General features: G+C 38.9%; 1 long non-coding RNA gene across 1 annotated transcript in view; it reads left to right on the top strand.

Annotated features, from left to right (window-relative positions):
• Nucleotides 1-8694, top strand: part of LOC104164385 — an 11429-nt gene extending 2735 nt beyond the window's left edge. Inside the window, exon 3 of the long non-coding RNA XR_696478.1 lies at nucleotides 8576-8694. This is a non-coding gene — a long non-coding RNA (uncharacterized LOC104164385). The remainder of the gene's footprint in view (nucleotides 1-8575) is intronic.
• The last annotated feature ends 3776 nt before the right edge of the window (nucleotides 8695-12470 follow it).

Below are 12470 nucleotides of genomic sequence, written 5' to 3'. Positions count from 1 at the left end.
GTCATTGTGTATAATTCATGGCAAGAGAAGTAAAAAAAAAAAAAAAAAAAAAAAAGTACATGTTTCTCCAGTACAGTTTCTTTACAAGAGTGTGTTTCAAGTGGAAGTGTAGAAATGGAGCATGCTTATGTTTATATTGAAGAGATTAGATAAACTAGCCTGTTTAGGGTTCTGGCAGATGGCGAATGCTCAAGCCAATTTGCAGTGCTCCATTATAATATTTAAATTCACACACAATGATAGGACAGGGGTGGAAGGGGTTAGCATTTTGATAATTTGATGACTATTATCTTCCCTAAGAAGAATCTCCTCTTGCTTTTGTGGCCCAAAAAACAAACTCAAATAAATATGACAACCCATTTATCTTGCACCCGTTAGGGTTTACCACTTCATTGGGTATTATAATTTAAAGCCTTTTATTTCCTGGAGATTTGAGCTATAACATTTTTACTTTAGCCCCCTGCTATTTGTTTTGAAAGGAAGCAATAATTTGTGCAACCAGAACACCAACTGGGAAATGAAGAGTTGTATCACATAGTTACATTTTATTCATGCGTTTTGGGAAATGTGTCTCCTTATTGGATTTTTTTTTTTTTTTTTGTATATTAGCTTGTTTTTCCAACAAAACTTTAACACTCTTTTATAGCTTAGTCAAACTACCGTGTGTGTACACATTTATACTTGCACTGTACAAAGTTCCAGCAGGAAGAAATCCACTTTTATTCATAAAGAAGGAAAGGCTTTAAAAAATGGCTAATATAAACATGCAAGACTATCAAAAAACGAGCTATAATTTGTGAGCATCTACCTGAAAATGTAGTAGTTCAAGCATGCAAATTTGTCCAATTTGACTCTCCAGGTTTATTTTTTCATTTGCTTTGATATGCATATTTAATATGTAGCCTCAGGCTAGATCTCATTTGGTGAAAGTTGGTGCAGGGATGATGATGAGCCACTTCAGAAGGACAGAGACAGCATGTTGTTTCCTCTGTTTTATGTATTGGCCCACTATTCTGATCCATGGGTCTTCCCCTCATGGTTTTATTTGCACATGAAATACTAGCAGCATTTCAACTGGTTGGCTATGAATAATGATAGGCAAAAAGAAGTGTAGGTTAATTTGTTGTGTGCCGAGGTTTCTCTTGTGGAGGTGACAGTTTGTGACAGCTGTTTGACACCCCAAAAATTCATACACCTCTATTCTTACTAAGTGGTATAAAGCTAGACTGTGTGTGTTTAATGTGAATGCGAGGGGTGGGAGCGGTGACAGTGGCAGTGCTAAACTAGGAACTAAGGCACATCTCAGTTTTATTCCTTTGCTAGACCTGAAAACAGGCATAAGGGAAAGTAACAGAAAGAGTTGTCGGATTAGCCAATATTTACCATAGGACTTTAAATGGGGTACTCAAATAGTGCATGCTTCCCTTTTCAAAATCTACTGCTTTACTATTTATATAACTTAATTGGAAAGCAAAACCAAAATCAACAAAGGAATGAACTCTTCAGAGATATACCTGTGCTGGAAAAAGGAGACAGCTGTAAGCCGTTGTGCTATACATGTTTGGTAATAAATGTGTTTATCGAATTTTATTTTAGTGCTCTATTAACTGTTATGTAATGCAGTAAGTGCAAAGGGTCCAGGGACTTGGTAGATCAAATAGAGCAGCGCTGGCCACAAGAAGCTGAAACTTTTGTTATTACTCTGCTGTGTTTAGTAAATATAACAGCCCATAATTAGTGTTTGAATTTTTAACACCCTCATATTTTTTTACTGCTCTGAGGTATTAGCTGTAGATGGGAAGAAGGTAATTACAGCTATGCCCTGGCTCAACCAGATCAGTTAGGGAAAAAAAAAAAAAAAAGAAAAAAAAGAAAAGAGGAAAAAAATCTCTCCTGCTGCAGTTCAAGTTGAGTTTCCCAGCACAGACAATTTATTATTGTTCAATATAAACATACTGGGCCCTATCCTGCATTCTGTGTTCAGCCTAAAATATCTGTTGAGATTGCCAACAACAAATCTTTTTTTTTTTTTTTCCCCCCGAGCTGTTCAAATCTGGAAAATGTAATGCTTGTAAAATTTGGAGATTTTTAAGCTTTTTTGAGCATGTGATAACGTTTTGTGCTTTAATTACATTTCTTCTGTACCTGGCTTCACCTGGTGCCACACAATTCTTCCTTTAGCACAAACGTACTTTGAAGCCTAGTAATTCTCCCATAGAGATTTATGGCTCTCCTTCCGCTGCCTTTCGTGGGAGCAGGATCAGGACCTCAGTCTTTTTGATATTTGTTTATACTCTCTAGTCAATTTGCAGCTGAGAGGTAATAATATACAGATCACCATTTATAAAATATAATTAAAAATGGATAGAAATATATACACACGTCTTTTATAAAAAAGGACCGTTGACAGATTAGAAATACGATGCCTTAGCTGTAGAAGAGAAATATTAGTCCGAATACTAAACCTTTTGGCTCTCAAATGAGGAGATGCTTTTATTTTGTACTTTTGGCCATCTAGACATTTTACATTTCTTTAATATTTCTTCTCGAAGAACATTCTGTGCAAATTCCTGACATCTTGCAGATGAGAAAAAAATAAAAATATCGTAATATATATCTGTTCCAGTTATAAAATTAAACCTTTAGGTAAGATTTCACTGAGTAATGAGGAAGTAACTGGGGAACTGATGCCGCAACCTCCAGGTGTGCCACACTTTGATGGACTTCAGTGGGAGTTCTGAGTGTGCCAGAAACACAGGATCAGACCCCAAAGGTGCCCTTTCTGTTTGTAGTATGGCAGAAGGGAAACTAAGTAGCTAACTGCGACAATAGTAAGGCAACCTTTTTTCTTTAATAACCAAATTTCTTAGTATGTGGTTTAAGGATGTTACGGTAGACTCTGTGCTTTCTGAAGCGGCAAGCAGCATCAGGAACTTTCTGAGACTGTAGAGAACATTGTGTATTTCCCCTTTTTGATGGGCCAAGGTACTCCACAGTCAAAGATAATCTACAGCTTAAATTTGAGTATTTTAATTTTAAACTGGGTTCTGTCAAACTGAACCGATAATGTATTTCACTCTCTATTTGACTCCGGTGTTCTCTCTTTGGTTTGAGTTGTCTGTCAGTCTAGATGAAGTGTAGCCACACAGAATGACGTAGAAGGACAATGAAAAAAACAACAACCCCCCAATTTTTCAAGTCTCAGTTCCTTGCTGACAGGTGGATTACACGTCTGATTTCAATCTTAATTGGAAAATACAAAGCATGCAGCTTTTCAGAACATTGCCACGTTCCAGGAGTGTTAAAAATTCCTTCTGACACTTTCCTCAAATGCAAAATGAAGGGACAAGAATTAAAACTTGCACATATATATACATACATACACACACGAATATCTGACAGATCACAATGCCTTGTGTTTTGTTTAAATGGTGTAATTCTGATACAAAAAAACTTAGCATATTAAATACACATCTGTGAGAAAATAAGCCTTAGTAATATCAGGAGTAGTCTTTTTTATAAAACATATATATCATGACAAATTAGAGGTTTTCATGGCTCATTTACTTATTGAAAGTTTCTTTATACAGTGAGTTTATTAATACTGCACTCCACAACAGTCTCTAAGATACCATCCTGAACTTTATACATGCAAAACATAGACGCAGATGCACACACAGAAACACACGTGCATGTATGTGTATAGGTTTCTATGTCTAGATTAGTATATCATCTTTTGATATATGGTGGTACCTAGATACAGATTTTTGTGGTATCAATCACGTCAGTTGTTCCACTGTGTTTACAGGTGTTACTTGTAAGAGCAAGGTGAGCAGGATTTGGCTTGTAGTTGGGGGCAAAATGCCATCTGTATCAGTAGTTCAGTTTGGTTTTGTGTTTGCAAAATTAACTTACCAGAGCAACCTCCAGACCTTTGAGTCCAACCATCCTCACCAAGAACAACCTCTGTAGCCTTTGTAGTTTCTTTTCTGAAAGTAAGTTGTGTTTTATTTGTTCCTGCAAGATCAATGGCTTTGTCTATTTCATCTGATAAAATGTAAGGGCCTGATCCTGCCACAGTTGTATACTCAAAACTTCACTTAACGTCTGTGACCCAAATCCTGCTCAGCTTACTCACATGGGTATCAGCTGGCCTGATTGATTTTACTTCCCGCTTTTAAATAAGAAGCAAATTCCTTATGGTTAATTGAGTCTTTAATATTACCATAAAAAGCAGTGTGAGATCATAATCAGTGCTAGTGGGACTACATTCACTCACAAAAAATTAGCCAGATTTTGCCCAGTAGAAATTCTGGGCTTACAAAATAAGAATTGCAATTTAACAGGAGGTTATCCTATATCAAATTTCTCTGTTACAACATCTCTGTTCAAGAAATCCTGTAGCAGTTAAAAACTCTTACAGTTTCCACCAGATTTGCAGCATCAACAAAAGAGTAACGCGTCAGATTTACTCTGTATACCAGGAGACTCTTGTCCTTTCTGTTGCTCTTTTCTAGATTTAGCAAAATTCAATGGTGGTGCTAAATCAATTTTTTTTTTTTAACTTTCAAGGGAAAAAACACTGGCAAAATTGTGTTTTCTAGGGAAGGCTGTTTGTGTAAATGAGAAACAGTGGATAGCAGCGGAGTGATCTCCTGTGGCCCTGCTAGTACAAGCTTTCCCCATATTGTCTCCTGCTTTTATATTAATTACAACTTGCATTATCAGCTGCGAGTCTGTAGCCCAGCAAATAGAAAATACTGCCCCTGGAGACCTAGCTTCTTGTATCTATTTTCCATCTCCTTCTATTGTGCTCTACTCGGTATTCACTGCTTTTCTCCTGGTAACACTGCTCTTTAACACAATTAGGTAAGAGCAAGAGGAGCATCATATTTGACTCCCAATTATTAAAACTACTGGGAATAAATACATGTGTGCTCTTTGCCTTCTGTGGTATCTGGTGTTAGTTTAGGTCATATGTGTGTGAAAATTTTATAGTATGCACACGTACACAAAATAGGCAATTGCATTTTGGCAGACAACATCCGCACTCTTTAAAGTGTTTCGCCAAAGTGTATTACTAAACTTACAAGAAGATATGAGAAGCCATGTTATCAGTTTGTGTAATTTATCTAAAGCTATTTGGTTTTATGTTTTGTTGTTTGTATCTTTTTTTACAGTGTGATAGCTTAATACAAATATCATTGAAAGTAACAGAAAAATTGTAATTAATGTTAGCAGGTTTTGGATCAAGGATCTCTTTAGGTGCCTAAACTGTACTGATAAAGTGTTTCCATTGAAGTATACTTTAGAAGTGTCATTTGGTCCCATTCTTTTTGTGAAGACATACATAAAATAACTACTTATGATTAAGCATTTGGCCAAGAAGTTTTTCTTGAGGGATGCAAAGTTAGAAACAGTCTAGGGGAGAAAAAGAGAAGTTCACTGACATGTACAATGATCTTAGTCCAAAGCAAAAGAATGCTGTCTTTTTATGAGGCTGTAAATTCCACCTCTAGAGTTATTTGTCATTTTTTATAATATTAAAGCCTAGCTATTTCCCTCCCTTTCAAATTTCTCCAACATTCTACTGTCGCATCTTGTAAATATCCCATCTTATTATTTCTGTCCTTCAACAAAATTCTGCCAAATTGCTTCCTCAAGAAAACTGTGTCAGAAGAAATACATTGAATTCCCAATCAATACAGTCTGTCTTTCTAAAACAGGATCTACAAACTGAGGTCAAGAACAACTCAGCCTGGTAGAGACAGCAAGTGTTTTCAGCTGCGGGAATTCTTACTCAGTGATCCTTTCCAAATCGTTACGGTTTTGAAACAGAAAGGCCAGTCTAGCTTTTGAAATACTGTATGATAGGTTTTGGATGACATTTGCCTTAAAACATAGTCGAGGTGTTACCAGTTAATTATTGTAATTTTCATATGTGTGATAAGGAGCTCCAACAGCAGCCAGCTTAAGAGAGCCTGCAGTGCATAAAATTAACATAACTCGCTGTGTTCCCTGAAAGTTTAGCCTAGGTGAACATGTTGCAATTATTACATTTTCTAAAAGAAGGTTCCAGCCTGACATTGTTGGAGGGCTAAACTCATGCTATGCTATTGTTTCTTTCCTTTTTCATGTATTTCTTCTAGCTCTTTATCTGATTACCATCCGGCAAACAGCTGACGTTAAGAGGCTGCAGAGGGTTGAAGAGCTCCTGTCTACTGTTTGCCTTCAGCTTGAAGCTATTTGAGTGGCTTCCTAACTCAGAGATAAAAAGAGAAGCTCATAGGCACAACTGTGTTTTAATCCAGGCTGTAAAGAAACTTGCTCAGTTTTTGCATTTTATTTCCATCTGAACTTTTCACTAACCTTATTTTCAACCTTTTTAATCTGGGCTGCTTGAACTTTCAAGACTTCTTATCTTTCTTTTTGTGTTTCTCTCCACCTGACTCTGTAAAATGATGGTAAATTTTTTTTTTTAATTTTTTAAAATGAAATTGTGGGAGGTTACAGTATCAATAGTGATTTCTGAGACCTATTCAATACAACAACCTCAATGAATATAAAATACTATTGTTTGATGTAGGGTTTTTTTTCCTGTTGCAGTTCTGTGTGAGGAAAAGTAGATCAGTCTTCTAGGTTTTGGAGGGGGTGGTGGTTTTGTGCCATAAGTGCTGTTGTGCTGTCTGTTGCGCTGACGGGTGAGGAGAATTTCAGAGGTGAATTTCAGATCCTGTTCTGTCTTCTGATTTTACTTGTATCTTCCTGCTGTGGAACCACGTACGTGGGTGCACGTGTGTGTCTGTGTAAGGTGAAGGGGATTGGGATCCTTCTTACCCCTTGGTCACCTAGGGCTTTCCTGGGAACCTTTTGAAGTCATGGGCTTTTCCCCTTGTCTCTGCTGTGATCTGGGTCAGGCCCGTTAAATTTATGTTACTGGGTATTGTAGCAAGTCATTACTTGGCAGTTCTATTTTGTGTTGCTATAGAGCATGTGGTACTAATCAGTGCTCGGAGATTACTTTGAGATGTTTCAATATATAGTTTGGGACCTGATTCCAATCACAGATACACTGAATTTTACAATGGGTAAATCAGTTGATTTTGTTGAACTTATTCCTACTACATGTCAGGGTAGATGAGGTCAGAATCTGTCCTGCTCAAAGAATCTATCTGAATTTTTAGCTTGCTGCTTTCAGGATCTCCTTGTGCTTCAATAGTCCGGTGTTATTTTGAAATGCAGATTTAAAATGCAATCAAACCTAAGAAGCAATTTTTTTTTTTAAGGGGGGATTTTTTTTGTTTGTTTTGTTGTTGAATTATTATAATGTGGTTGATTTAAGTTGTCACATACAGGTGACAAGTAATGCAGGTCCAGCCTCTAGCCTGATCTGTTTCATGTGTTCTTGCTCTCCTTTTCTGCCAGAGGAAATTCCATCTCTTGCCTGCCTTCATGTGGTGCTGATAAAGCTCTTCCTGTACAGTAGAATTCCTGTTTTCCTTTAAGCAACAGCAGGGTATTGGGAATGATCAGGAAAGGGGAGGAGGACAGGAGGAGAATACACTCAACAAAGTAGCGCTAAACTGTAACATTAAGTTTTCCCCACTTATCCTTTTAAATAGCAGCTCCTCGCTCCAGGAGAGTCGATACTCAATAAATTAGAAAGCTCGCATGAATTACGTGGCTAAAGTACAGTAGTTGAGGTCTTACTTAGCCAAGTTTTACAAACTTCGTATGTCTGTCTTCTGTGTTCCCTTTTGTCGTGTTTTATGCATAGTAATGTAGAAAGAATTACATAAAAATCACTATACATGTTATTTTATATAATCACCTGGTGGTTATTCTTGACAATACTTGTAAGCGAACTGTTAGAGTGATACATCTAGAAAGTCTTTTGAAATGTGTCATATCAAGGTGGTGCTGGCGGGTGAGGAAGCATCTTTCCTGGTATATAACATCTTTCAGAGAAAGCTTGCTATTCCCCTCACAACTTTGCATTTGCTTGAAGTTTTTCCAGTGTTCAGATGGGTGAGAGAGAGGGTAGGGTGTGAGGATATGCTCCTCTCCCATGCATGTTCTCCTCTACTTTTTGAAACAGTTTCCCTTCTCTTCTTCTCCCCTCCTATCTCTAGGTAATCTGGGAAAACAAAGTGTGGGGAGACAGTTTGCATAACAATTATCCTGATCCTGATGTGAACACCTAGTATCATAAACCATGCAGGTTGATGCTCTCCCTCCTGTAAGGCTCATTAAGAAACTTAAATTTATTTATTTTTTTCTTCTCCTGAAATATTCTTCTGCAATACTGTTCAAATAATTAAATCCAGACAACTCTTCGGAAAGTTTTAAAAAAGAAAAAAATCTGTCCTTTATTTTACCAAGTAAATCTTTGTCCCTCCTCTGCTTGTCTTTGCTGAAGAATTATTACACTGTGCAAACAGTATCGGTGTTTGGCACATTTCACAAATGCTAATGTGTGTGCTTTTCCCCCCTTCTTCTCCCGGTTTTCTTTCTGTTCTTCATTTGCTATTGGAATGGGAACTGTGGAAAAAATTCCTTGGCACTCTGACACCAGAATCCTTCATCTTGGAGAGACCACGATGATGCAACCTCCACGCACTCGGCAGGCACACCAGGGCCCTCCAGTGGGGGCCATGCTTCCCAGAGCGGAGACAACAGCAGCGAGCAAGGTAAAAGGTCAAACTTTTTCCCTCCGCAAAGTAGGCATGACTAAAATAACTCCAGCTTTTTTTATTATATCAGTACATCTGCCTTAGAGTAAACATGGAGTGGCAGACTTGCAGTATAATCAGCTGTAACTTAGGGAGACGGTATTTCCTTTTCCTAACCCACTTAGCTGCATTTTATTATTATTTCAAAGCGAAATATCTAATCTTCAAACAAGCTTTGTAATAACAATTGATTAGTTCTGCCAATTCCTTTACAAATTTGGTTATCTACAGTTTATTTTTGTGTGGTGTAAGTAAATATAATGACAGACATACTCTCCAGCTGTGATGCAGTTGTTTGAGCTGGGTTATAGATGGAGAATTTAACCTGTAGTTTTAGCTGGGGAAGAGACTCCTGTACGAAGTTATGAAGCTGCTAAATTATATAAAGTAGAAGCAAAACCCAAATTGGACAGAAAAATGTTTCTTGCAATGTTTGCTTGTACGGACTTGTTTCTGCTTCTGAAAACCTGAATTCAGAATGATAAATAGAGATGTACCTGAACCGCAAAACGTCTGCTGGATCTGTACAGTGGAGCTTTCTCAAGGGTTCAGGAGGTTTGCTTATTATTTCAGTTTTTTTTTTTTTGTTCTATTTCCTACTGCATTGCACCTTGTGTGTGGTCATCTGCATTCGTGCTGAGTGAGTGTCAAAGGCTGTCATTCTGATATGATAGTGTTTTACACTTGCTCATTAGAACTATAAGTGACTCCAGAAGGTAGAAGAGTCAAACCTCCAATGTGAAAAGCGGGGTAAAGATGGTCTACTGTCACTCTTGGATCTTGAGTCAGAATTGTGGTGTGTTTTTTTTTTTTTTAATACCGAAGTTTAAGGGGGCCCTGGTTCTTACAAAAAAAATTGTAAACATGGCAAGCCTCTGCTAGTGAGTAAGACATGACCTTTGTAAGGTCTTGTGATATGATGCCTCCATCTCTCAGATGCACCTCCCCGTGCATCTGCAGCATTTTGCCACTGCATTTCCCCCACATGGGAGTTACATGTACCCAGCAGAGCCAAGTGACAGGTCTGCCACCCTACTAGCCATGCAGGGCCCCAAAACTGGAAAGGGGAGCAGCATGCAGGGCTAGAGCTGCCGTGACTAGCCTTGCACTGCAGGCTGCTTCCCACCATGATATTTGCCACGCTTAGGTAGCGGAGCAGATATGTGGTGTCATGTCTCTCACGTGGCCCACTGCTTGGCACAGAGCTAGATCCCCTCATCTGTCTCATGGTCTGGTGTCATACCTACTGCAATTCTAGGAACTTGCAAAATTTGTTTCTGGTAGAGTGGCTTGGGTTTGTCTCCTATTTGTATGAATTGTTTATACATTTGTAATCTTATTGCTGATAGAAAGCAGCCATGGCACAGGGTGTGATCCAACTCCAACATGAGTCACGTGGGATGTTTTCCTATGTGGTTGGACTGGATCTGTACGAGGCGCAGTGTGAACTACTACAGCTTCAGCAGCTAATGAAAGGGAGAGCTTGACTGCTAAGCAGCAAATCCATGTTACGTCTATTAGCTGGTCATAGACTTCACTGTTGATCAAATGTTTACATTGTATATTGTGGCTAATAAGCTTGTTGTAGCAGATGATCATTTGTATACTTAAAAATGATTCCTCTGAGTCATCTGCCACAGCATCTTCATTCGACTCCTAGGTAAGAAATTTCCTTACACCTATATCTCCACTCTGCCCCAGCAACCTCTTAGAAATTAGAAGAATTTCTTCGTTGAGCCATGCTTGATATAAAGAAATCCCTTGTATTGACATCCAGGGATCTTGCATTTCACAAGTCTCTGATCCCTTGTCATGTAACGTGGGGTGCTCGAGAATTATTGCTAAGCATAAGAAAAAGTAGTTGATGACAACTGTACCAACTTCCCATTGGAGACTGAGGTTTCTGGTAATATATATGATTTAAACAAACCTGTTACACTCATTTCTGCTGAAGGGCCAAATCAGTCACTAGTGCTGCCCGTCTAGCAGAGTAAAACATAGCTACTATGCTTCCCTTCGTGCTCAGTTGGGCCTTTTAAAGGGAAGCAGTCGTCCAGTGGCAAATCAGCATTCCACTCAGCTGCTGGCAGCTGAAAGATGTACGATCCTACAGCACCAGCAAAATTCCCATTGGAGACAGCTTTGCGTTGCTCTCCCCCTCTCAGCCCTGAGAAAGGCTAAAGAGAGGGAGGCCTATACTGAATTTTCCTTACACTTCCTTGAGGGGGGGCAGGGTTTACTTCATAACTCGTGAACTGGCCATGAGTCAGGCAATGCCAAGATGGGTAGATGCCCTCTTGAGCTGTTCCAGTGCAGTTACTTATTTGGGTCAACTTGATTTCCCTGTAGTTTTGTCAAGACCTTCCACAAATGCGGCTTCAAGTACTCCACTTGCCCCAAAGGGTTTCTTGGGAATGGGAGCTCATTAGAGAGTCTTAGGTTACCTTAGTAGCTTCTGGTCTCCTCCACTGAGGTCTGGTGGCAGCAGAGATTGATTCAAACTAGTCTTCTGGCTCTCGGGCGCACTATTTCCAGGGGTCTCTGCCTCTGCCTTAAATCTGTGATGTGCAGCTTGTGGTTTAATTTTGTTTTGGGGGGAGAGGGGATGGAAAGGAGTTGGGTGAGTGATGACATTATTTTTGCAGACTTTCTCTGCATGAGGTAGATCTATTTATTACACAGAAGAATTAATCCATAATTCTTAAAGTTAGAGCCAAACACAGAAGGTGTGGGCATTTTGTCTGTTTATGGAGGACAGTCTCTCCATGACAGTGCATGACTGCCCTTTGGCATCAAAAGGGTTAATCTAGTCAGTGTTTGGTATTATTAGAAACATGCTGGCATTGAAAGAGTTAAGGAAAGGGCCTTCAGGCAGTAAATGTTGAAAGATTATCCTAATTTTATTAGTGGTGAGTGTCTATGTTGTTCTTAACATGTCACCTCCCTTGTTCAACACAAAACTAAGCTATACAACATATTGATCATCTAACAAACCAAAGTACTACTGACCTGTAATCTACCACGCATTTACTGACTTTATGCCAGTTCAGATCCACAAATTCAAATCAATGCCCTGTAATACTATTTTAGAGATTAGTAATTATGTAGTAGATCTGATCAACCTTCCCCCTGCCCTGGAAACAGAAAGAGTTAAATATATCCAATAATAAAAATAAAACACTGCAAACATCTTACAAAGGAGAAAAAGAAGAAGCTGATTTAATGGTCTAATGAGGCCATCTTCCAGAGACTTGTTTTGTGTAGGGCTTGCTTTGACCTTTCGCTTTGCTCAGGAGCCCAACGCTTCATTTTTCACATTCTTGCAATTACGTTAACGCTTCAAGCATTTCTGACTCCAAGTCAGCTAGCAACACCAGGCATAACTCAACACTGTGAGTTTTTCTCCTCTCTGTAGATTCATTAACAGGTCACCGGGGTCCCAACTGAAATTTAAAACTGACTGGTTCTGTTGGGTTAGCTGAGTTATAGCAAGGGAGATGGCAGGAAAGGGGCTGAGAGAAGGGGAGGGGAGAGAGAAGACCCTGGGGTTTTTGCCAGGGAATATATGTGTAAAAACCCTAAGTGGAAGATTAAAAGGTGTGTGTAGCTTTATCATCCACCCTTTTCTTTGGAGAGGAAAAAACACATCTGAAAGTCTTTTGGGGTATTGTGTTTTCCTTATTCTCTGTGAAACAACGTGGAAATGGCCACTGCCTTTAGATAGAAGCCTAAATGACT

The sequence above is a fragment of the Cariama cristata genome, unplaced genomic scaffold, assembly GCF_000690535.1.
Source record: "Cariama cristata isolate BGI_N322 unplaced genomic scaffold, ASM69053v1 scaffold35560, whole genome shotgun sequence".
Taxonomy (NCBI): domain Eukaryota; kingdom Metazoa; phylum Chordata; class Aves; order Cariamiformes; family Cariamidae; genus Cariama; species Cariama cristata.
Note: the sequence above shows the minus strand (reverse complement) of the source record. Positions and strands in the feature narration are given on the sequence as shown.